This window comes from Emydura macquarii, unplaced genomic scaffold (assembly GCF_026122565.2).
Source record: "Emydura macquarii macquarii isolate MOO-44397 ecotype Brisbane River unplaced genomic scaffold, CSIRO-AGI_Emac_v2 contig_75, whole genome shotgun sequence".
NCBI lineage: Eukaryota > Metazoa > Chordata > Testudines > Chelidae > Emydura > Emydura macquarii.
In genome coordinates, this window is record NW_027130212.1 from 715,667 (window position 1) to 741,088 (window position 25,422).

Below are 25,422 nucleotides of genomic sequence, written 5' to 3' on the forward strand. Positions count from 1 at the left end.
TTGCAGGAATTACATTGTTAAAAGAAACAAAATAAGGAACACTATTGTTTAATGTGTACATTGCAGCTACACTTTGGGCCAAATCCTGTAAGTCCTCTTTCAGTTCTTTTTGTGCAAAACATGTATTGTCTTCAGTGGGAGCAGAATACTACAGATAAAGGACTTCAGGTTTTGGTGAAATTAGCAAAACCATGGTATATTGGTGAAATACAGGTAAAATACAAAATCTATTTTGCAAAATGTTTGTCCAAAGTCTTTTTTCCCCCTCTTTGCTATTGTAGTTCCTTTAGTTTTCACACTTTTCTTTAGGCTATTGAGTGTGGTGAAAAGCGTGTTTTGAGAATAATTTGCATGTTTTCTGCTTAAGGCAATTCTAACCAGAATGCAATCTTTTACATTCAGCCTACATTATATGGATTCTACATGCTAACTTTAAACTGTGGTTATATAAGAGAAGTGACTTGGCTGTATATGAAATTGGCACTCAATGTCAAAGTATTTCCTGAGTGTGGGTCATCAACTTTCCTTGGATAATCTTGTAAAGTTAACAATGTATGCATTCAGGAAATAATTTGGTCCTCGATGACACATCTGCTTTCTGTACAATTTTTACTACTGTGAGCAATGCAGAGTCTGGGCATAGATCAGGTAGGGTAAAATGTAGGCGATTGCTTTGGTATTGAGGTAGTGGACCCATTCCTCTTTAACAAACTTGATCAACACTTATTCAAGAAACTTCTTGACCCCTTTACTAGTTGCATAATGTATTAATCTCAGCAGAATTGTATATTAAACAAAAAGAATGCCTTTCATGGAACAATTATCTGATAATTGATACTGGTTCACATGTATTGAAAGGATCCAAAAATATCATATTGAAACCTCACCTGTTTCTATACTTCACTGGAAATCATTTTGATGAATGATGGGCAAAAAAAAAAAAAAAAAAACTTGAACAACTTTGTTGAAACATTTTCATGAGGAACACTGAGATTTTTTTCTGCTTTCCAGTTTTACCCCATCTGTGCTTTCAAATTTGACATTTTTTCCATTCATATAGGGTAAAAATTCCAAAAGTACTTAAGTAATTTAGAAGCCAGTTTCCAATTGAAAGTTAATAGGATGAAGGCCCCTAAGTCACTTAGGTGCTTTTTTTATATGATCACTAAAATTTTCAAAAGTAACAATGACATTAAGACTTTCTTCCCCACGGGCTGGTTTTGCATAAGCATTTTTTCATGTACTATTTACTCTGAACATCCTTCTGATCACCTTCTTGTTTCAGTTTATTTTCCTGAGGGTAAGGATTAAAGCTTATAGCCTCTCAGTAAATATGTGAAGAAACCAATACAAATTAGTTTCAATTTCTATGAGCATAAAACCAAACAAGGTGGATGTTGTGATCTCCATAGTTACGCTAGCTTTTTAGAACTGATTTCTATGGGGTGAGAGAGAGGGAGAAAGCAAGGACCCTAAATATAATCAAATTAAAAAGAGTTCAGTGTTAGAGATCTTAGGAAAAGCATGTGCGGTATTGGCTAACTAGGATAGATTTTGACTACAGAAATATTAACTTTTCAGTAGTAAATAAACATTCTGAATTCCTTGCAAACACTTCAATATGCAGTTTTTTATTTTCCATTTTAGAGTGCTGCATTTTTAATTCCTTTAAACAGAACTTTTTACACAATAAGAACCATCTCACATATTCTGGGATGTGAAGGTTGAGTGATACAGCTGGGGGGCATATTACAACAAAAATGTGGGGATATGTTCAATTTTTAAAATAAATTTGCTTTGAATCTGTTTAATCCTCTTTGTGTGTGCGCTTGCTTTCTGAGCATCTACTTGTGAATGAGTCTATGGGCAGCAATGTTGGAGGGAAAAAACAAATGTTAAGAAAACAGAAAAAAAATTGCGGACAGTGAATTTTGAATCCATAAAAGAATTACGACTGGAAAACTGAATTAGAAGAAACATCCTCAGCGAATCAGAGAACAAAAAACATACCGTGTGTTGGTATCAAATAAAAATGTATCAACATTTCTGAATATCAGATACTTGCTACAGTCTGTCCATAATAATCTGCAGACCAAGAATTATTTCCAGAATTATTCAGCCAATTTGGCTAACAAATACATTACTATTTGTATTATGTTTGCTCTCAAAGATTCCAGAGAGATAAAGTGGGTGAGTTAATGTCATAAAGCTTCTGGACAGAGGACAGCCTTGTTGTAAAGCAACTAGCTCATGCTTACAAAAACAGTCTTTGCCCAAAAATATAAATTGTAGAAAAATAAGCCGGCCTATGGCAATTCTTGGGCAAAAAATAAGGATAAAATTTGACTGTTGTTCTTTGCTAAAATTATTCAATCACATCAACTAATTAGGAAAAGGCTGATCTCTAGACACCAGATCCTGCAAATACTTAAGCATGTGCATAGTTTTACTCCTGTAACTAGTCCAATTAAATCAGTTGTAGGCAAATATAACTGCTCTTAACTATTTGCTCACCATAGGCTTGGCTGACAAGTCTGCCCTATACATAAGTATAAATTATTTATGGTAGTGGTTATTTACATTCAGTCATGATTCTTCACCATGTCAAATTCTTCACTGTTGAAGGTTGATGCGATAACTTCACAATACCTTGCATACACAGTAGCTGGAACTTTTCTACAGCCCTAAGCTGTAACAAACTCATACCACCACTACAGTATAAAGTGTACCAAGGGTTGTTATTCTCTCTGTTTACGAAAAAAAGCTGCAAATCAATCCGCTTTAATGTTCTTGCTTCTTACGTTACATTGGCTAATTAACTACTTCACAGTCAGTCTTTCTAAGCTAGGAAGGGGCTCACTGTGTAGCCTCAATATTACTTTTAGGAACTCAGAGTATGAAAACTTTGAATCATGCTTTAAGTCTTACACTTGAGAGACCATTTCACTAAAGGCTGCAATGAGCTCTGTGAGCAGGCTGTCAAGGGCATGATCTTGTCCCCTATTACATAAGTAGCAATTGACAAAATGAGTATATTTTCAAGGAGTTTCTACCTCCAAGAGCTCAGCTGTTCTGGAAGACTATCAGGGACAGAATTCCCTGGATTTAGTTAATTTCTTAATCAATATTTCCTGACTAGAATATTAAAAATTCATCCCAGACCATTTATTCTGGGCACTCAGTTCTCTCAGGTTTCTGCACTGTGTCCCATGTTGGGGTGATCCTCATGCTTTTCTGTATTTACAAGCAGCTCTGACTCCCCATTTCCATTACTTCAATCTTCATTTTCCTTGTTATGCAGATAACATGCAAATATCTTCTGGCTAGTTCAAATCCATTCCTACTACTACTGATTACTAGCGTTCATTACAATCCTAGATGAAACATAATTATCAAAAAGGTTACATCAATAAAATGAATGCCTAATTTACACTTCATTTTCTCCCAACCCACAGTACACATTCCCATATTTCAGTTTTTGCCTTTCTCCTCTAGTCTTTTTTGGTCCAAATATATCCTTAGAACATTTTGTTCTACATAATTCACTAAATTAAAATGTTACCATTTTAGAAATATCTTCCAGATTAGGTGCAGAGAACATTACACTATGCAAAGAGGATTTATAGAGCATTATAACATTTGTTCTCTATGAATGATTATTACAATCCCCATTACTTCCATTTCAGAAGGGTTAAAATATGTTGTATAATTGATTCCAAAATAAAATCTGCTGCACAGATTTATCAACAACCTCTCCTGCTTTTTACATGATTAGGCTAGTTTGCAGAGGGGAGTATTGTATAGATCTCAGCAGGATCTGCAGTGGGGCTTTGGTTTGTTTGTTTTCTTTAATCCAGAGCCCTGCTTTGGAGTAGCACAAAGTCATCCAGCCTCAGTTAGAATTCAGGGAAAGAATGTGTCTCAGGAGGCAAAATACCTTTGAAGATCACAGGCTCATGGAGAAAGCACATTTATTGTTGATCTCCCTTATGCAGGTGGTCTGTGTAGGGAGCAATACTAGGCCATGCCTATGCCCCTGCCTGTTGCAGTTCCCATGAAAGGGAGGATGCTGTATCTGTTCATCCCTTGCACTTAACAAAAGTTTTGTCTGACCCCGGCATCTTTAGTGACCCACTCTGTGGTCAGCCACAATATGGGCAGTAGCCACATAGTATGAAACTTACTGTTAGGTCAACGTTTTGAACGAAGTCCAGGCTGGTCATGATTAGTGATAGACAACCCTCAAAAAGTTTGAGGTCCAATTTGCCCATCCCTGTTATTCAGAATCTAGGAAGTTTGCTAGGTCTTGTAAACACCAGTCTAATTAACTGGGCGGGAGGGAAAGGGAGCTTAGATCTGATGATGGATACCTGTACTAAATCCTGTAATAGCTATTGACTCAGTCCCATTACCCTCTGAGAACAGCAAGCGATTGTGTGTGTGTGCGGGGGGGAGAAGAGGGGAGGAGGGGGAGTCGAGTCTTTGTCCTATATTTATTCGTAGTAAAGCTGTATGAAAGTCTTCAATCTGTGTTCACAGGGGGCTCATGAAAAGTCAAACTACAGCATTTTGCACAGCTGTTTGGAGAATAAATGTAGGAAGAATAAAATCTCTCCTTTCCTCTTCAACTGTCTGTTTTGTGCTGGTCTCAGAATGTCCTGAGTTTAGGCCTGAATACCTAATTCAAATTTAACCACAAAATTGAAAGCAAATCTCATCCAAAACTTTTTCAAGTTTTTTCTAGTTTAAAGTCAAAACCATCTGAATGTATCAGTTTTGCATGGTTTCTTCATGAAAACTCATCTGCTCATCTGTCTGAAACTTAGGCTGTACTCATGAACCTGAGCAGAATTTCCATTTATAATAAAAATGAAAATAAAATTGAAAACTGAGTTGCATTCTTTCTGTTTGGTGATGGTGGTTGTAATTACAAAACATTTCAGTTCTGCCTTTAAAGATGTGGACCTAATCACACTAGGCCTGAGGCACAGTTTTTATAGCCAGTATTCTGGCTAATGGTAGGTGAAACATTCACAAAGACATTCAAAATGTTTGAAATTTGTATATCTGCATTTTATGGCACACTTAATGTTGGTCCCATTATTTGAAATTTTCACACAAAAATGAATCCAAAGTCAGAAATGTCAATTAATTCTGGTGCTTTTACAAATTTTTTGAGCATTTCTCTACCACCAAATAACCATGATGCAAAATTTTGGGATTATGGTAATGGGCAAAAGTACAGAAATTATCGTGTTTGCAGTTTATACATCTTAATATACACATTAAACTTTAGAACAATAAAAATGTAATAATGAATAGTTGCAGGGCATTATACCAAAAAGATATGACACACATTGGTAATTACTCAATGTTGGTCCCATGAGACTATTGGTGTGGGTAAAGTTACTCGGCTAAGTCACTGAAGGATTGGGTGCATATTTTTTTAACAAAACAGTCAGAATGTCAGAGGTAACTTGTAACTGATCAAAATGTCTTACTCAAAAATAGAAAAAGAGTGGGGAAACAGGTAAGAGTGTAGACAGGATTTTCTTGTTGAAAACAGTACACCATGAAGAAGTCTTGTATGTCCATATCTGTCAGTATTCTTTTCAATTTATTCTGACCTAGTTCTGCTCTCTAAAAATCCAGTCTTTCTAAAAAGATTTATTACTCTTTGACAGAAGAGGGCAGTGTTTCTTCACTGTTGCTTGGGAGGAAATCTGAATATAACTTTAAAGTTCAGTCTCAAGAGAGTGTTGTGAACCAACAAATTTAAATGTAATAAATGCCCTCTGAATATGCTACTTAGTAAAAATAACAGGTAGTGGAAAAGTAGACATCATTGTTACTTAATTGTTGTCAGCATTAAATTGTACTGACCCCAGAGAATAGCACAGGGCCTTAAATATATCGATTGATTTTTATGTTATGGTCAAAGATTAATTCTTTGAAACAGCATCTTAGACTGAAAAAGATAAAAATATGATGAACCTAATACTAGTTATTCACATTCTTTATGTTCTTTACTAAGTAAATTACTATACATAAAAATAGCTTACCACAAATTTAACAGAATAAAGCATTCATTGCACTGATGTTCTGATATTTTAGAAATAATTCTGTCTCTTTGTACTATCATGTTGTGCATGAGTACGGTGATTGAAGACGATGGAAATAGAAACTGGTTTGGCTAAAATAGGAACCAACCCACATCTTTGAACCAAAGCTCTTATGAAACATAAAAAAAATGGTCCCAGCTCAGGAAAATACTTGAGCACATGCTTCATTTTAAGAATGTTAAGCCTATGTGCTTCAGTGCCCTTCCTGAATGGGGATGATTTCCTGAATCGGGGTTATGATGGTGTATATACACCACACTGGAACTAAAAGGGTTAACTGGAGATGGGCTCAATTAAGGTACCTGGTTGCAGGTGGAGGATAGTCCAGGCCCAAATGAAGATGAAGCCCAGCTGGGGGAAGAGCTGGGTGGTGGGCATAAAGGAAGGAGGCCTAAATGAGGGCTTTAGTACAGATGGGGATACATGTAGCATTAGTCTGGATGCTGGCACATATTGGGATAGCAGGGAGTGAAATGTTGGACAAAGCAGCTGAGCACCATAAGAAGCGGAAAGATTTGTTATAGAAATACACCTGAGTAAACAGGAATTCAAAAGCCTAGTACAGAAAAATTTAAGAGGAATGGACAAAAAGAAAATGGATCAAAGAAAAAAGATGATTTGTTGAACTGTGCCCGAGGGTTGAAGAAAATGACATACTTCAGAGCCTGGATAGGAAAAGTGAAGTAATTTTGTTTAGAGGACTAATTGGCCATTGTGGGTTAAACAATATTTTTCTGAATAAACAAATACAAATATGGAGTATGTGCATGTTGCAAGGTAGATGAAACAACTGATCATCTTTCACTGGTGTTGTAAATGCTTTGATAAAGATAAGGGAAAAGTTTTTGAGGCATTTAAATTGCATAAGGTGACAAAAGTTACACTGTTACTTAGTAAAAATGTTGGGGAAATAGGGTAGTATTAGAAAGTTGTTGTCACATCACCTGAAAGACACAAGGCAGAATGTGAGAATATAAATTGTTTTGGGTACTTAAGAATTATGGTTGGTGGCAGCTATAAACTAATCCCACCAAGTCTGCTTCACCATGGTGCTGAGGGGGCAGGGGAGAGGACTTTGGGGAGTGAGGGTGAGAACTCTGTCATTTCTCCTTGTTTGCTAGAGAATGGAAGAAAGGCCTATTAAAGTCCTGGGAGGAGCTGTGGGAAAGGGCATGAAGGAAGGCCAAGGTAGGCAGAAGTTCAGGGATGCAGGAAGGAGTGTGAGAGAACAGACTTTAGGAGCTTACCACAGGGTGTGTAGATTTGAACCCCCTTCTTGTCCTCTGGAAAAGATGGTATGGAAACACCCTGACACAAGAGAGAGGATTACTGAGTTTAGGGCCAGGCATCCAGTGAGAAAGCCCTGGGCGGTTTTGTTCTGCACAGGAGCAGGAGGAAACCTTGCATAACATAGGAAGAAGTGATGAGTCTGTGAAGGAGTGAGCCTGGGAAGGGGCAAAGAGTTACATATGTTTGAGTTGAGTTTATTGAACCCCTTGTTTACTCCAGAAGGGGGGTGGGACTATACATGACCTGGTTGGAGAGGCAAATTATGAGAAAAGGCAGAAAAGGGCCAGAGCAGCTGTAGGCAAGGAGTGCTAGGGGAGAAAAGAACCTGCTATGCCATGCTCAGCAGTGGGTTCGCTCTTCCACAAGGTCATACATGACTGATGTGTCTCTTGAGCACATCCCCATGGCTCAGTTTTGACTGAAATGATTCAAGAGACCTTTTTCAACTTTCTACAGTATTTTTTCCTTTTTTTTTTTTTTTCATTTAACATTTTGGTACTAGTTCTCGACTAAGTATGTTGTTTCAGCAAAGGGTAGTAGAAACTGATTATTTCTCTTTTGAGGAGTACTGAGGTTTGCCTGTTCCTTTTTAAGAGGGTAGGATTTCCACTTTCAATCCCATACATTTTAAGAGTTAATTAAGCGACAAGGGGTTTCCCCAAAGCAGAAACGGGGGGCTCTGTCAAACAGGTATTACAACCCAAGCTGTTGAGTCCAGAAGTGGGATGATGGGTATTTTAATACTGGCCCCACCCAATAAAGGGCTACTCTCTCTCCATTCTCAGTTTGCTTCATCCCTGTGCCCTTATGTGGACCTTAAACCCAAGTAGGATCCTGTGGAGGATTCTAGGATGGAGATGACAGCTGATTTTCCTTTCCCAACAGACACGTCCATACAGTAAGGGCAAGATCCACATCTACATGAAGATATGGATAACTGACTTTGGACCATACTTCCTATAACATACACAGTAAGATTTTCAAAGCTGCCTAATATACCTAATATCCTATTGAAATATAGTCTCCAACACCTTAGCTGGCTTTGGAACCTCAGCTCTATTATGTATCTATTAGAGAAACTGTTCGTGTTGATACCCTTCGCATTATGGAAACCACTACTATTTTATGTAAGTCTAAAACACTGAAAACACAATTTTAGCCAGGCTCCCAAACGTGGTCGTATTTAATTTCAGAAGGCCCTGGCACTATGCTCCAAGTGTCCAAGTGTAATTGAAGTGTTTTCATTTGCATACAAAGTGCTTTGTTGACAAAATCCTTTTAGCAAACCATAAGGAACAGTAATTTTTAATTAAGCAATTTAACTAAGGTGGGGGAGGGGGAAGGAGTCGGGTGGGGTGAGGAGAGGAGAGTTCTAATGAATCCAAGGTCCAAAGTGTTCTGACAAAATAGCTTTTAATTTTTTTTTCTTTTCTTCTTGTTTGTCTCATTTTTAAAAAGCTTTTTTCCAGTGATTTTAATTGAACTCAGTGCTCTGGATAAATGCCAGATTAACAACTCTGAATATAGAAGACCTTTTTCCTCAGAAAATGTGTAGAATAGTGGGCGGTAGTACAAGATTTTTCTATATTCTTCACCAGACACAGAGGAATCTCTATTATTCCTCACCTCCAGGCTAGACACAAAGGAATCGGTGTTCAGTGTGTGGCCTCTCCCCACCTAGGCTGCCAACGAGATTCCTATTTATAATGTACCTCTCAAGATATGTCTACATTGCATACTCCTTTCTGTGGCAAGTAGAATATTTACACTATACTCCCCCAGCATGGGTATAAATAATAATGGAGATGGGGAGTCATTGCTTAGGCAAATAGACACACCTGAACCTGGTGTACCCTATATGGGTATCTACTCACCCAAGCTGTGCCTTCTTGTCTACACTGTTGTTTTTAGCAGTGTAGTGTCCCTCTGTCCATCCACTTCTGGAGTTCCTCCCCTCAACCCTTGACAGCAGCGAAAGACTCCTGAAGTGGGGACTTGACAGAGCCTTTCCCTGCCACAGAGAAATGCTTTATGCTCCTGAAGTGGCGAGCAGATGGAACCTTTCCCCACTGCCTTCAGACTGCCAGAGCATTTCACTGACATGTAGTTACATGCCACAGCGTGGATGCAGCCTGCTTTTTCACTGCAGTGTTTAGTTACCTATACCCTACGTGCTGCTGCAAGTGGCATGCTGTGTAGATATGGCCTCAGTTTGAAACAGAACTGCTCCTAGCATATCTGTTTACATGAGCTGTCAAAAAGTCCTCATATTATCAGGTAATGAATTTTAGAAGTTGACCAGCTGGATGCACTTTGAACCAATGACCCTGAAGTGAGACACTACACGCCTCATTGTAAATCCCCTAAACCAGCATTTTCCAAAGTATAAAGTGTTTCCCTGTGTTGGGGTATGAAGGACTAGCTGGGATTTGGGAGAAGCATGCACAGACAGCTCACTTGTTCTCTTGAGGGTGATATCAGGGTTTTTTTTAATGTTAGTCTCTGAAGAACCTTCAGAATGTGCCCAGAGAATAGCCAATGAAGTAACATTTGCCTGAGATTGCAGCATTCTGAAACAAGAGCTCTGAGACTGTCCTGTTTATTTCAATCTATGCTACCTCAGATATGAGAGATGCTATTATAAATGTTGACATTGTTAATCACTTAAAAACTCATCAAACAATATAAGAAAGGAGAGGAACTTTCATATTATAAATATCTATGAGGAACACATTTTAAAATACAATTTAATTTTATTTGATTAAAATTCTAAAATATGCATAGGCTTTTAACAACACATGGCTGGAGTTACAGAGGGTGGCATGATTACTTTAATTTTCCTGCAGGGGGGATCAGCTTTCAAAAGTTTGGGAAAGGCTGCCCAAAGCTATTCATCCATTCCCCTGTTCTTCTATCTCTTAAAGAGTTTTCTCACTTTACATATTTTGGAAACTTTCTATTTATTTGGGTCTCACAATTTCCTTGCTTTTAGATAGCATACAAGTAAAACAAGACAGTTTATTTTTTTCCCCTAGTAAAGTGCATGCATAGTGATAAGGAAATAAAATCACCAATATTTTCCCATTAAAGCATATGGTGGTATAGGTATTTTCATATATTGATCCATGCCCACCTTTAGATGTTGTTTTAAAAAATCAGTTCATTTAAAAAAAGAAATTCAATCATGAGTATAATTATAACAATGGAGTAAAGAGAGAAGACATGCAAGGCAATAAATTAGGTTTTGTTTAACTTGTAATAATGCAGCAACGCAACAAAGAATTAACACATTCTCCAGAAATTGCTGATTCAAAACCCACAGTGATCTGAGATCTGAGTGAATAAAGAATTGTGAACAGTGGAGGGGCTTGAAGTAGACCCACTTGCTATGTTTGTAAAGGGTCATTAGATTTGGAACTAATCTGCCACCACACGCAAATGCAGAAAATTCTTGGCTCCATTATATCAATGGTAAAACTTCCATTGACTTCAGTGGGGTCAGGATTTCACCAATGATCAGCAATAGCCTGTTTGTATTTGCAGCCCTATAATGTGTTAATCAATCTGTTTGTATTTTAAATTTTCAGTTTTAAGAAAAATGGTGAGAAAAGAGTGAAAGAGGCTGAAAACTGAAGAAAAAGGGAAACTTGTAGCATTAACACAATTTTTACTACATTACATTCTTTTCATGTCTATGCTTTGCAAATTATAGGTTTGTCCTTGTCTAATGTAAATACAGAGCATATAATAATACAGGCAGTAATATGATAACAGGATACTTATATCTAGCCAGGAAATAGTAGGGTAGCGAAGATTAAAAATATCTTATGGTGGAACAGCCTAACTCAGAAGAGATGGATCACTTTTTTGGCAAACTATAAAAGATTAAATAAGTGAGAAAAATCAGTAAAAGAGAAGTCTAAAGGGAGTAGTAACTGAAAGAATGAAATATATGGCATCATTAAACATAACTGGTGTGGGAAAGGACCTACAAACAGCTAATATATGGTAATTATGAAAAATAAGTTGCTTTGAGTTTTGTAGTCTTGATGTATTGTAGCCTGGTTTCTGTATGCCAGCCTCACTTGCAGAATCCTGAAAAGACTCATTTGTGAACAACAGAGTGGAGGGAAATAACAAAATGACACTTAAAAATGCAGTACACTAGTTATGAGAGAATCAAGAGAAACTCTTGAGTGCATTTCTTATAACAATAATAATACCTAGTTCTTATATAATGCTTTTCATTAGTAGATCTTAAAGCACTTTACAAGGAGGTCGGTATCGTTATCATCATTTTATAGATAGAGAAACTGAGTCACAGAAAGGTGCACCTTCCATGTAAAGCACTTTGGAAATATTTAATGAAGTAACACACAAGTACTCTTTTAATGTAGGTAAGTACTATACCTACTTAGAAAGAAAAACTTAGTAAGACCTCATAAGGACTGCACTGGTAATGTAACTTTTCTATCCTAAAGATATTAACCTACCACTTTCAGTATTTTGAGATTGGACTATTAAAAATGTGCACCACAGTACACTGATTTTACCACACATCTTTGTCTATGATGCTATGTGATACTTCATCACAATTCTGAAACTAAATCTATAATTGTTGACCTAGAAGATTTGTACATAGAGACATGCTAGCTCTGTATCCATTAACGCTTGCATAATTGGCTGGGTGTGCAATCACATGGCCCAATCCAGTGAGTTGATGAGACTGGATGTTAAATGACAGCCAGAGAATGACTGCCTTCCTTATGCTGTTACATAATTAGGAATTATGTAAAGTAGCTTATTTTCTGGAGGGCAATGCCTGACACAAACACTCTGGGCCTGATTTATAGACAGACTTCAGTGGGAGTTGTTGTGGATTCTCACTATCTATGAAAATCAGACCAGATATGCTTTAAGATTAAGGATTTCTAGTTTCTGTGTTCACTGATAAAATGAGGGTTTTTTTCCTTCAAGGTTAGGGCTAGGGCTTGCATACCATTTCCTTACTTCCAAATGTTTGGATTTCTTGTAAGCTTGATCATAATTTTGAATTTCCTGGCTACATAATGGCCATCTTTTGATAGTCATATTTTTTATTCATTTTTCTCCTGCCATTATTGAATCATCTAAAACTAAACTTTTATATGTGATGATTATGCTTGAAAGGTGTAGTCTTGGATTGTGCGGTTTTGACTCTGTTCTGGGAAGTTCTGTCATAATAACACAACAGTCACACATCAGCAGAAGTAAGAAATATAAAATTTCCCCTTCTTTCTTTTAAAGTTATGACATTTCAATTAAGTTTATGGCGTATCTGTGCCCACTTAAATTTAGTGGTACGTTTAAAAAGAAGATTTAAAGGAAATAATTATTACAATGACCAGTAGAATCTACAAATAATTTAATCTGGCCATGATATTAATTTTCAAAATGTTAATATAACGCCTCTATGAAAGAAAAAAAGCCTTCTAATGTTCTTTGTATCATGAAACTAACTTTAATGGGAATAACTTAAAATAATGATTTTACACTCTTTTGTAGAGGTTTGAATGTTTTGTCCTGTAGACATCCATATTTTCTACTGATAGATGTTTAACTATGGAAAGGATATTGACTAACCTGAAACACATGTAAACCTTCCATTTTACTAGAGGTGGGGGAATCTGCAGAAATTTGGCTTGGACCTATGTTAGTACATTTTAATAAACCTGTCCTCTTTCTTCCTTGTTCTTTGGAGTCATCTCTCAGAGCATAAGGAATACCATTTAACATGCTAGAGCCCAAATCTGGGATGCAATGTATGACAAAAGCCCAAAGTGGGAGACATCGAAAGTCTTTATGAGGAAACTTTTAAAATACTGTGAGATCCATTCCTTTTAGTGTAAACAACTCTTTCTGTAATCTGTTTCATAATTCTTTATTCTGAAGTAAATATTGTTCAACAATAAAAGTAAGGGGACATTCAATTTGTTGGAACATAGGTATTTTTGGGTTAAAGTGAGTGAGAGCCTTCAGTGAGTGTATTTGAGAAGTATGGCATGGGTTATAATGGTTCTAGTTCAAGAATCCACCAAATTGAACTCACAAAGTTAGAATGGCTTGTGTTGTGCACAGAAGTGAGTTTTAGTTTTGGCTTTATCACTGACAACCTCTGTGCCTTGTATAAATCACTTACATTGTTTGCCTTCTTATTTATCTTCCATCTGTTAAATGTGAATAAATTACTAAGAATTCATTAGCTAAAGCTTGCAAACTGGTTTGAAGATGACAAGTGCTATATAATATGTGACAATTATTCTTGTATGGTTCAGCAGACCTGAATGAATCTGACTTGAATTTTCAGCCAGCCAGTTTGGTCTGCTTTAAATTTTACTATTATCCTTTGATCAGTCCTGAATCAAATAAAAATGTTTCTGTAGCTGCCCATGTTGCATGTCACATTGCTAGCAGCATGGAGCATCCATGTTTTTAATTACTTCTGTTTATATCTAGCTGTATTTATTACCAACATTTCAGGGTAGCTGGCAATTAAAATGGAAAAATAAATAATACATGATGCATTTTTGTTCAAGCTAATCTTGGTTATCCAACACTAACAAGCTGTGTGTGAGAGGAGGCTATGCTATTCCATTTTGTTTGTGTTGATTGTTTAAATGCTCTTTCTGTAATTGGAATGTGAAAAGGCATACATATGGTGCATTGTTGAAAAAGGATGTAGGAAATAGAAGTTTAGGGTTTTGTTATAATACCTTGGAGTAGGGATGAGTGATTTGATCTCAACCATAAAATTCTTATAAATATTATAATAATCTAAGTTAATACTCTGAAACAGTATAGTAATATTATCATCAGGTGTAATGCTTCGAGCATTAGCTTATTGTACTTTTATAAGAGAAGAAGTATCCTGAAACCTTACCCCTCATTTGAACCTGGATATTTTATTTATGCATATATATTTATTTTTTGAAAGCTGAAAATGACTTAATTTAATTTCCTTCTTCCTTTTGTAGTGGTCAAAGTTTTTCCATTGTGTCCTGCAGCCACAGAATGTAAATTAGGAAATTGTTACTTGAAATGATGTGGTTTCTGGGAGATTACATACTCATAATTTTGTGTAACCGATCTTGCTGTAGATCTTGCTGCTAATAGATCTGTTATCTGTAACAGTCATTTTACTGGCTAGGCAAGAAGAAAGACAAGATGCAATGGACATGGTTTAAATAGAGTACAACTTTATTCACTTAACATGTCTGGGAATACTTGCTAATCATATTGGGCAGATCATCTAACCTTCCTTTTCCTCTGATTCTTTAGAGGATGCCTTCCCATATATCCACTTCCAATTCCTATTTATCAAGGAACAAGTACCTGCACTGGACACCTGTCACATCTGATACTTAGTGAGTTGTGACATATTGACCTAATTGCCTTACCTACCCCACTGGGTCCCTGGCTAGTTGTGGGGAATGCAGAAAAATTCACCCTGCCTCACCTCACCTCAGCTAACCTGGCAATGAGAGAAAAAAAATTCTTCCTGCCCTAAAAAAAACCAAAAGGCAACTAGCACAAGCCCACAGTAGATCATAAAAACCTGGTGCTACTCTGATCACTTGCAGGGGAGAGTGTGTGCAGCTGACCAGTGATTGACTAGGGAGTTCCTTCTAGAACGTATGGGATATAAATACCTTTCCCTTCCAGTGCACATGGTGAGCCACTTGGTCTGGCCACTTTCCCATCCCCCATCCCATGCTACCCCCTACCCCCATCCCATGCTACCCCCCCCCCCCCCCTTGGCTCTGCTCAGGTACAGCCACCTTTCCCTTCCTTCCCAAACCAAATGCAGTTATGGACCCTTAAAGGAGCCCTGTCACTGTATTCAGTTGTGGTAAGCACATTCTCAAGTGATCCCTTGCATTCATGCACAACCTGTTTCTGTACCAAGGATTCCTGTGCGGAAAGGAAAGTTATTTTTTTGTAAATCATTTCTTTGTCTTCAGCATGGTATGACAGACATTACTATATCCTGGACAAACCTTGCTGAATTGAGTAAAGATATTAAAGTCAATTCAATAAAGCTTAACTGTCCCCTGTAATGAAAATGCAGATGTCTCTGTGTTATTGGGGGATTGTATGTATTTCTATGGAAAGATAAATTGGAAAACAGTAGGGTGTGATTAGGCAAATTCATATAGCTTGTAACAGCTACAGAGAAATGCTACCACCCTGGGCCATGGCGGAGGGAGGGAGAGAAAGAGAGAGAAAGAGATCCTCTGGCGCCAAGGCAGGAGGAGCTTGCTCTCCCCACCACAGCCCCAGGTCCTGAGGAGTTCTGTGCCACCGCTGATTATTGGGGCCGTGCCCCTGCTTGCCCGCTGCCCCTTGTGCATGCTCTGCACATATGTTTCCTGTTGGCTCACATGTTCTTTAAAATATCACAGTTAGAGTGGTATAGGGAAAATAGGCCATATTTGGATTTAGACCTGAGTAAATTTAGTTGGGCAAATGTTTAGTGAACTTTAGCATTACTAAGAGATGTCTGAAACCACGTTTTTACTTGTAAGCAAAAAGCGGTTAGGGTAAGGTCATTCACTTGCCCAAAACTCTGCCTTCACCTCTTAGAGTTACTTTCGCAGTGTCATAACTTAACTCACTGTCACAAAGATGTGTGGGACTGGGTGGATGTGTGAATGCTGACTAATCATTCATTATATTTAAACAACTAAGGTATTCATGTCATGGGCCTAAGCAGAAGTGTGCATACTAGTTCCTTATCACATAAAATCTTCTTGAATTCTGATTTTGAGAGAAATATGTTTGTGGTTACCCACAAATTGGTGTAAGACATCTAAATACTAAACTGAAATCTTCAGTGTGACTTCAAGATCAAGGTGCTACGTCACTGGTCCAGGCTGAACTATAACCAACCTGCTGGAATCCCTAACTGGAGAGGAGAGTCCCTGGGATAATGTAGAGGAGTCACTGAGTCCTACAAAAGAAATTAGCTGTGCGGAAGAAGGTTGGGCCTTTCTCACATCAAAATGACACCTCAAATTGCATCCTTCTCTCCTCACTAGACTGGCCACCCAGAGGATAGGTGAAAGACTCTGGCCATTAGCTAAACCAAGCCTGAAGTACACAACTGAGACAGTTCCATGTGAAAGAGCTCCAAGCTACAACTGATCATCAGTAAAGTTGCTTGTAAATATCAACCTAGTTTCAAACTAAGACCAATCGTGTGAGCTACAGACTATGATAAGGTGTAAAAATCCTTCTGTAGAGTAATTTGAAGACACTTAAATTTCTCCATTGCTCATTTGTGTGTTTGTGTCACTAACTGTTTCCCAGAGTAGAAATAAACCCCTCAGTCTGTTGTTTAAACAATGAGATCCCTGGCAAAACCAGTGTCATTCTAAAGCTACTCTAAGTGTGGGATTATGTAAATCATTCTATATCTGTGTGACACTGCCAGAAAGATGCAGGCATTGTGTGAAAGTGGGGAAGGGAAATAGACTAGATAAACAAAATCTTGATGTGAACAGAGAAGCTTAAGAGGAGAAAGCAGCCAGTAGAGGAAATCATTTTAAAACCAAGGCATGTAACAGCCTTTGCTTTTAACAGATTCTTAATTTAAAGCACAGGAAGTGGCTTCTCACCTTAACCTTCCTGTAAAACCTAAGTTGTTCATTATAACTTGACTTAATTCCTAATTGTAATACCCAGCAAACCAGATGAATTAAACCATTGGCTAATAAATTTGTAAAAACTATACTGAAGTGGTTTTTTTCACCTTAAAACTTCAACACAGACAAAGTAACCTAGATAGAGGTGAAAAGGTGAAATCATTACACATTATTCCTGAACCCATCCTATCTTCTAAGTACAGAGAATAAAACCCGGTAATCCAACCAGTGGGTCAAAAATTTTCTGCACAGTTTTCCATCAGAAAATGCTGGCTTTTTACTCTTTCTGTGGGGGAGTGTATTCAGAGATCCCAAGAAGGTAGCTAACCTGGTAATTGTGATGTGGTCAGAGAAGTTACCTTTAAAAATGTTATTGGGGCTTATGTATGTTCCAATTTGCCACTTTCACTACTCCTGTAAAGTATCTGTCACTCTTTCTCTGACGTACTTTGTAATTATGAATGAGTCATCTTTCATTCAGCTCTTTGTTAGATGGAAAATCCTGCGTTGACAGTATAGTAGAAGGACATTAACTAATAAGTCTCTTAAATATCTACATCTAGAGGCTTTGAAAGAATATTTTATCTCAAGGCAATAAACACACTTATATTCCCTGTGCAAATAAAAACCAGGTGAAATTTGTATGGTAGTAGATAGTTAGATCTGATATAAAAATAGAGAGGTTTTTTGCAGCAAAATTAATTTTTCAGTAGAAATTTGAGTAGAAAAAAAATCACCCAAAATTCAACATATTTTGATTTGGAAATGCTGTTGCACTGCTTTATAGAGTGGGATCCCTAGCCAGACTTCCTTTTCCAGGATTCATCATATTCTCCCTTCCTAGAGAGGGAAAACAGTGCATTATGGGAGATGAAGTCTGACTGGGAATCCCAGTTTATAGAAGAGAACGGGGACAGGAGACAACTAAAGTATAACTCCCATAAATCACCTCAGCAGCATTTCCAAGTCAAAACACTTTATTTTGGGTCTTTTTTTTTTTTTTTTTTTTTTTGGTTCAAAATCAAAACTTTTAATAAACAGCAAACACTTTTTGTAGAAAAATACTTTTTTTTCCCCCTTCAAAAACTCAGTTTTCCATTGTTGGAAAATTACAGAACAGTCTCAGTATGAGGTTCTGTAACAGTTGATATAAATTTGGCCTGATTATAGAGTTCACAAAGTTTGACAGGATATAATAAAACAGATTTATTTTTCTTATCAGAGAAGGTAGTGTCCAAGGGAAGGTAGGCAAATCCATTAGCAAGGGTAATGGGTCTCTGGTTCTGTGTGTATGTGTGTGGGGGAAGAGAATATATAGTCCATGATACAGCAGATCTCTTTTTGTTTTGTTTTTTTCTTGGTGCCTTTCACTCTAGTATCCAAGTGAGGCACCTGGTCTTAAACATCTCCCCACTTCAGTCCTCCTCCCAGCCCAAACTGTCTTAACTGCATCTCTAACTAGTGGTCATCCTTGATCTTAAGTTGTTTGCTTTTTAAATCAAACATCGCTGGCCATGATTTTTTTTTCTAGTCCATTGATATTTGAGATAAATAATATCTCCTCAATTTGTTGACAGTGGCAGGAGCACAACTGCAGTTTTATATCTCTGAAAATGTTAATTATGATCAAAGTGGATATAGAAAAATAGTTTTGTTTTTCGTGTAACAATGAGGATAATACTGTCTCCAATAGTTAGTGAAGAAGTATATAAAATGTATTAATAATTCACTGGACAAATTTCTTGCCTTTATTTTTTTGGCTCTATTGTTCAATTCGCAAGATCCTCCATTTTTCAAAACACATTATTAACATAAATAAATACAATCACTGAGCATCTCAATCTACATAAGTACTATTGTTAAAGCACTATCAATTAAAACCATTATGCTCTCCAACTCCTAGTGCCACATTGACTTCAGAATTATCTATCAATCTCCCTTTTAAATCCCTACCATTTTTTTATATTAATAGGTGAGTGGAATCCAAGGACTTTATAAAATATTGTATGTGTATGTTGAGATGCAATATTGTAATTCCTTCCTGAATCACAGCTTTCTTCTGCTGCATGTTTCATACTGGCTGTTCTACCCTTCTTCTTTTTTTATCCAAACCCCTGATCAGATAGCTGCTCAATCCTGCCCATCTTTTGCCTGAAAAATATGTTTAAGATAATCTTCCATATTCCTATCTTTAACTACAACCTGTCATGTCTGTCTCACTAGATATTGTGTATACACTCTGTCTATCTTTTTATTGCTATTTTTCTCCCTAGAGCAATGGTGAGTTTCAAATAATTATAAGATTTTTTTGAATTGGTGTGAGCAGAATATTTGCATAATGATTTTTGTTAGCTTAAAAATCTCTACAAATAATTTGCTCTTGAAATGCAGAGGATTTGTAATGAACAACCCGGGTAAGTCTTTTTTTTTTCTTGAAAGAACATTAACAATGAGATTTTTCCTCTGAACCTTGTAGACCACTTTTGAATATGAACATTTATATCTCTCATGCATTTTATTGCAAAAACAATATTTCTCAGAATAGGCTTACAAAAAGTGTTACTGGGTAAAAATATTGTTCTGAAAAATATGGACCTATTAATTTGTAAATTATTAAATACTAATAACATACACTGGATTTTGGTATATTAAAGGCTAGACCCACTAGCCTAGATTTAGCCACCTGCAACTTTAGGCACCTAGGTACAAAATTTAGATCTTCTAACCCTGGAGGTGCCTAAATTCCTTAGGCACCTAAGATTGTGCTGGTGAGCATGCACAAAGCTGCATAAATTCTGATGCCACCAATCTGCTTGGTGCCTTAGCCCAACGGGATCCTTAGACTAGGTGCTCCTCTGCCCATTTAATTGAGGGGACCAATCCAGTAGGTGTTCTCAGAGCACATTTAACCCATGATTGTGGAACCTGATGTGTCCTTACACCATTACCAGACCTGTGATTAGAGCGCTCTTCTGGGATATGGGACACCTGCCTGATTTTGAGCAGGATCTTGACCCAAGGTCTTCCACTTCCCACCATAGTGCCCTAAACACTGGATAATGGGTATTCTAGGTCTCAGTCTCTCCTGTTGAAGCTATTCCATTTTGTATTAATAATTAAATATTCATTGGAACAAGGAATGGAACCTGGGTCTCCCAGGTGAATGCCCTAATCCTTTGGTCATAGAATCATTTTCTCTTTCTCTGGTCCAATGAATTTTTCAATATTTTCCAGAAAATTGCCTTCTTATATGATCCACTGATTCAAAGGCCAATGAAGTCAATGGAAAAACTCCCTGTGACTTCTGTGGGCTTTGAATCATACATACCCAATATCCCTTATTTACTTGTTATTTAAACTAATTGCCACTCAGACAAATGAGATTTGGGAAAGGATTAGGTGGGAGAATGTGAAACACAATGGCAACAAAATGCTCTAAAAACTGAAAGTTTGAGGTGGGTTTTTCCTTGCATTCAAATTTATTTAAAGGCCTTTGGATAATCTGCAACTCCTGTCTTTTCTTGGAGATAAAACATATTTCCTAAAGAGCCCAATCTTCAAAAACTGTTAGTTCTGGTCCTCTGGTTCTATGATTTACATAATGTGAATCTAGGTGATATTCCAGTATGCTGCTATCCCCAAATTCATCCCAATTCTGGATGGGGAAAAGCTCAAAATCTGAACTTTCCAGTCTCCCACCCTGCTGTAATTTCCTACACAAATGCACTGGAAAACATTTAGTTCAATTACATTATTTTGATGTATGAGTCAAATTCTGATAAAAGATCCATGACAAATATCAGATAAGCAGCCGGTAAGAAGTGTTTCTAGGGTTGGGGATGTGAAAGATTCTTCCACAATCCATTCAGTGATTTATTCTGGGTCTGCAACTCTCATGCTTTCAAGCTAATAACTTCCCAAAAGGAAGGAGAGGATGGCTGAAAGCAGTTGTTTGTGGCACAAAGCACCATTATAGCTGATTCTTAATCTGGAAGGGCAGTGCTTAAAATAAAATCAATTCACGTTATGTTTCTTCAACCTTTAAATAATTAACACATCATTGGGCTTCAGTGAGACAGCTGAATATGTATTTTCAAACATATGAATGTCTACTATATGCATATAGTATCTGCACTCACTAGTATTGCAGAGATTTGGGATAGTCTCTAGTCTAGAGAATTTTTTATTCCAAATAGTTACTCACACAGGCTGATGGATGTAATCATGCTCCCATACATTTCATGCTATTTAAATGCAAACTGTTCACTTTTCTTCAGACCAGAATGCTGAAATCTCAAAAGATGAGGAGCATCTTGTGACACACTGACAAGGTCATGCCATATCCTGGAAAAACCTTATGGAATTAAGATAAACTTTACTGGATGAAGTTAAACCTTATTGAATGTGATTTAACTTCTTTTGGATACATTGTATTAAAAATTCAGTTGTGTATGTGTTTTTGAGGAATTGTATGCAACTCCTCTAGGTCGAGAGGGATTCTAATGTAATTCTCCACTATCAGCCCTTAGAAGCTACCCCCCCCCCCCCCTCGGAGAGGTTTGTATATACTAGTTCAAACTGGATTCTCCAGGAACAACAGACAAAGAAAGGATTTTGGATAAATAGCCTGGTTTTAAACAGGCTCAGGGCCTTCTTTCTGATCTATCAAAATATTTTTAAAAATACCCTGGTATGTGAAACCCACTCATTCTGATTCTGATTTGATCTATTCATAATTATGTTAACAGCGATGTATCTGACTTTTCTTCTGTTTATGTGTTGTACTAGACTGTGCTCATAATGTAAACCCTTCCAACATGTTTGGAAATATGTGGTTTATGAAAATCAGCTTTGTCCATCATTGGTCATGCAGTCACTTCCATGAACCCTCTCATATGTGGGATGAACTTTCTGAGTTCATCTGCAAAGTCTATACATTGTCCATATGTAAAACCTTTTAAAGGTCCAAGCTGCTAACAGCAAAATGAATTGACTTTATATGATTTGCCTATTGTTTCCTTTCTCTTTTCTCTGACTACTTTTCTGCCTTTACATAGTAAACTTCATTGGTCAGGGACTATCCTTCTTCAGAGTTTGGAAAGCACCTCCCAAGTAATAGATGCTATTGTAAGAAAAGAACCATTTTCTCTATGTGTGTGTGTGTGTGTGTCTGAGCGCAGCACACATGGGGCTGCTGGCTGAGGCTTTTAGGCATTACTGTAATATAATAATAATAAACTTCTTTATATATTTTATTGTTTTGGCTTTGTAGTAAAGAAAGGGGAGTCTTGGGAAAAATATTTTAAAATGGATTTTTAAAAAAACCTCAGTGTTTCCTATTCACAAAACAGTTCAATAAGCATATCATATTTTATAAATAAGTTCACAAGCATGGTTCAGTATTGAACAAAAATGGCTTTGTCTTTAAAACAACAACAACAAAATCTGTCAACCATTCTATTGCATTCCATGACTATTTACTTCTGAAAAGGAAAATGGTTTAGTATCAGCTAAACAGAGTTAAAATGACTTGTCTGATTTCCTCTAGAGGGAAAAGAAAAATAACTTTTCATCAGCAGTGAATGTACAAGCAACGAGGAACATTGCCTATTTGGTGAAAACCTGTGAAATAATGTAACTATACTACAGTGAACATCAATTTTTAATTTGTCTCATGTTTTTTGTTATGAGTAAGTGTTCAAGTAACATAATACATCAAGGACCTCTGTATACTAGAAACAATAAATGGAGAATGTAGCAACTTAAATAGTATAAAGATGTAGAGATTCCATTTTAATGGGAAATATATTTTAGTTAGGTCTCTGGGATTTGTGATTTTAATCACTTAGTAACTAAAACTGAGGTTACAAGTTTCATACAGCATTTAAACTAAAGCAGAATACATTAAACGTAACTAATATGTTCATTTCAACTATGTATTACGGTGTACATGCCATGTACCACTATATCATATAATCCTTTTAAAATGTTTAAAGGTGACCTATGGGAGGAAAAACATGTTCTTTTTGTCTATTACACATCAAGGCTGTTTTGTCCATTATACATCAAAGCCTGTTTTTATTATGTTAGAAACTTTATATCAAGTATATTGTGATATATGCAAAGATTAGAATGATAAATTCCTACCATACACATCAAGAAAATTAATAAAGGCTGAGAGAAATTAGTCTCAAATTGAGAAAGAGATATTCATTCTGGAACCACTGGCCAGATGTTCATGTGATGCAAGTCATCACAGCTTCATTGACCTCAAACGAATTATGTCAATTTACATCATCAGAGGATCCAACCCATAAAGTTTCAAAAACAACATCTGGAAAAAAAAATTTACTTTAATCACTGACCATAAACCTTTGGTAAAGGTACTAGGTCCAAAGGAAGATATTATGCCTCTGGTAGCAGTCAGGATGAGTGAGACTTTAATGTTAATATGATACAAATATAATACACAGCACAAACTTTCAATAGAACTTTGATGCTGTATTCCAATTTCCTCAGAATTCACAGACAAAACTAGAAGTAAATCCAGCATATACAGTTAAGGACCCTCCCACTCATACAAAATAAAGTACCATAAAACCTGAGAGTTATCTGTTGATGAAAGTAATGCAACATACTCAGTCTGGTAGGCCAAATTCATATAGCAGATAAGACATGGCATCATCTTTTCTGAAAAAAATGATTTTGTCCATAAAGAATGATTCTTTACTATGAGGCACAATACCAAAAAGTTTGCACACTGGATTGTTTTTGGAGTACATGAACTTTTCCAAGGAATAATGACAATTATAAACTTTGGCTAGAAGCTATTTTTGGCTAAGTAGTCTTCAAAGAAAATATTGAAAGACAACTGTGTACGCTATAATAATAAGTAAAACATGCTGTAGACTGCTCCATGGTATTCACGGACAAGGGATTTTAAGCATTTTATTCTTCTAAGATATTTATTTTACAAAAAGATGGAGCAAACATATTCAGTTGTGGTTGATGCTTATTCCAGATGGACAGAAGATATTCATCCAATTGGAGTTGGCAGGAAAACATTTGTGTTTTTTGGAAAAATTGAGGTTTCAAAAAATTTTTGTTCCTATTCTGAATGAAAATAAGACTTTTTTTTTGAGAGAGAGAGAGAGAGAGAGAGAGACGCTCCATAACAGACAATATCAGCGTGGTTAATATTTCAAAGCAAAGACTTGAACCTGGATCTCCCAAACGCTTGTATATCCATCCTGGAACTTAGAAACCTTTCCATTTGTTGAACCTGATACTTTCCTCTGAAACACTTCTGTTGAAAAATATGATTTTATCAATTTTTGACACACTGTATGTATAACTCTATTTCTGCTAAGATTATTGAGGCCTTATGGAATGTATTTGCCACATGTGATTTGGGCAAAGAGATCATTTTGGATATTAGTCCTCAATGTGTTTATGTGAGAATTAGATTTTCTCAGAAGAAATTCAATAGAATATGCTGGGACTTCCAAAATCAACTAAGTTAGCAGAATGCTTTGTGTACACACTTTAAAGGCATTTGAGGAAAAATAAGGGTAGATCTCTACAGCAACGTATTGTAATATTTTACTGCAAAGTTCCTTTTATTTTGTAGGTCAATAAAATGGGCCATTACCATTTCTTTTGTACATGTTATTTACTCATTGTTTGCTTTACCTTTAACAAAAGAACTAGAATTAGTATAGAAGAATAAGAAGCTCACAATGTACAGCTTCCAGCATTTTTGTCTGCTAGTTATAGTGCAAGTCTAAGGGGCCAGGCACCAACTGGAGTGTGGTGGAGCACCTTCATTCTCTGGCCATTTCCCCAGTATGCCCTGACACATAATTCCATATCCCTGGATGCCTCCTGAGCCATGGATGCAGGGAAGGAGATTTAAGAATGTGACAGGGCATACTAACCCTGCTCTGGTCTAGAGAGGTTAAAGACTCACTGTGGGCTGAGGAGGCCATGCCCCTCCATTTCTTCTGGGCATGCTCGGCAGATATAAAAGGAAGCAATCCAGCTCAGTGTAGGTGGGCTGCTGACTCAGAAGGACGCAGACCATCAACTTTCTCCAGAGATCCACTGCAGACACCGACCCCAGAGCCGAGCCATGCCATGCCAAGCACCAGACAGATCCTAGGTTACCAAATGAACCTTGAGGAGGAACCGAGATGCTAGGAGATGCGCCAGGTGGGGAACCCAGAAGCCCCAGGAAACCATGGAACACTGCCACCAAAGACAGGGTAGGAAGTAGCCCAGGGGACTCGAACAGTGATACAGTGGGTGAAGAGGGGTTCCCCTCAGAG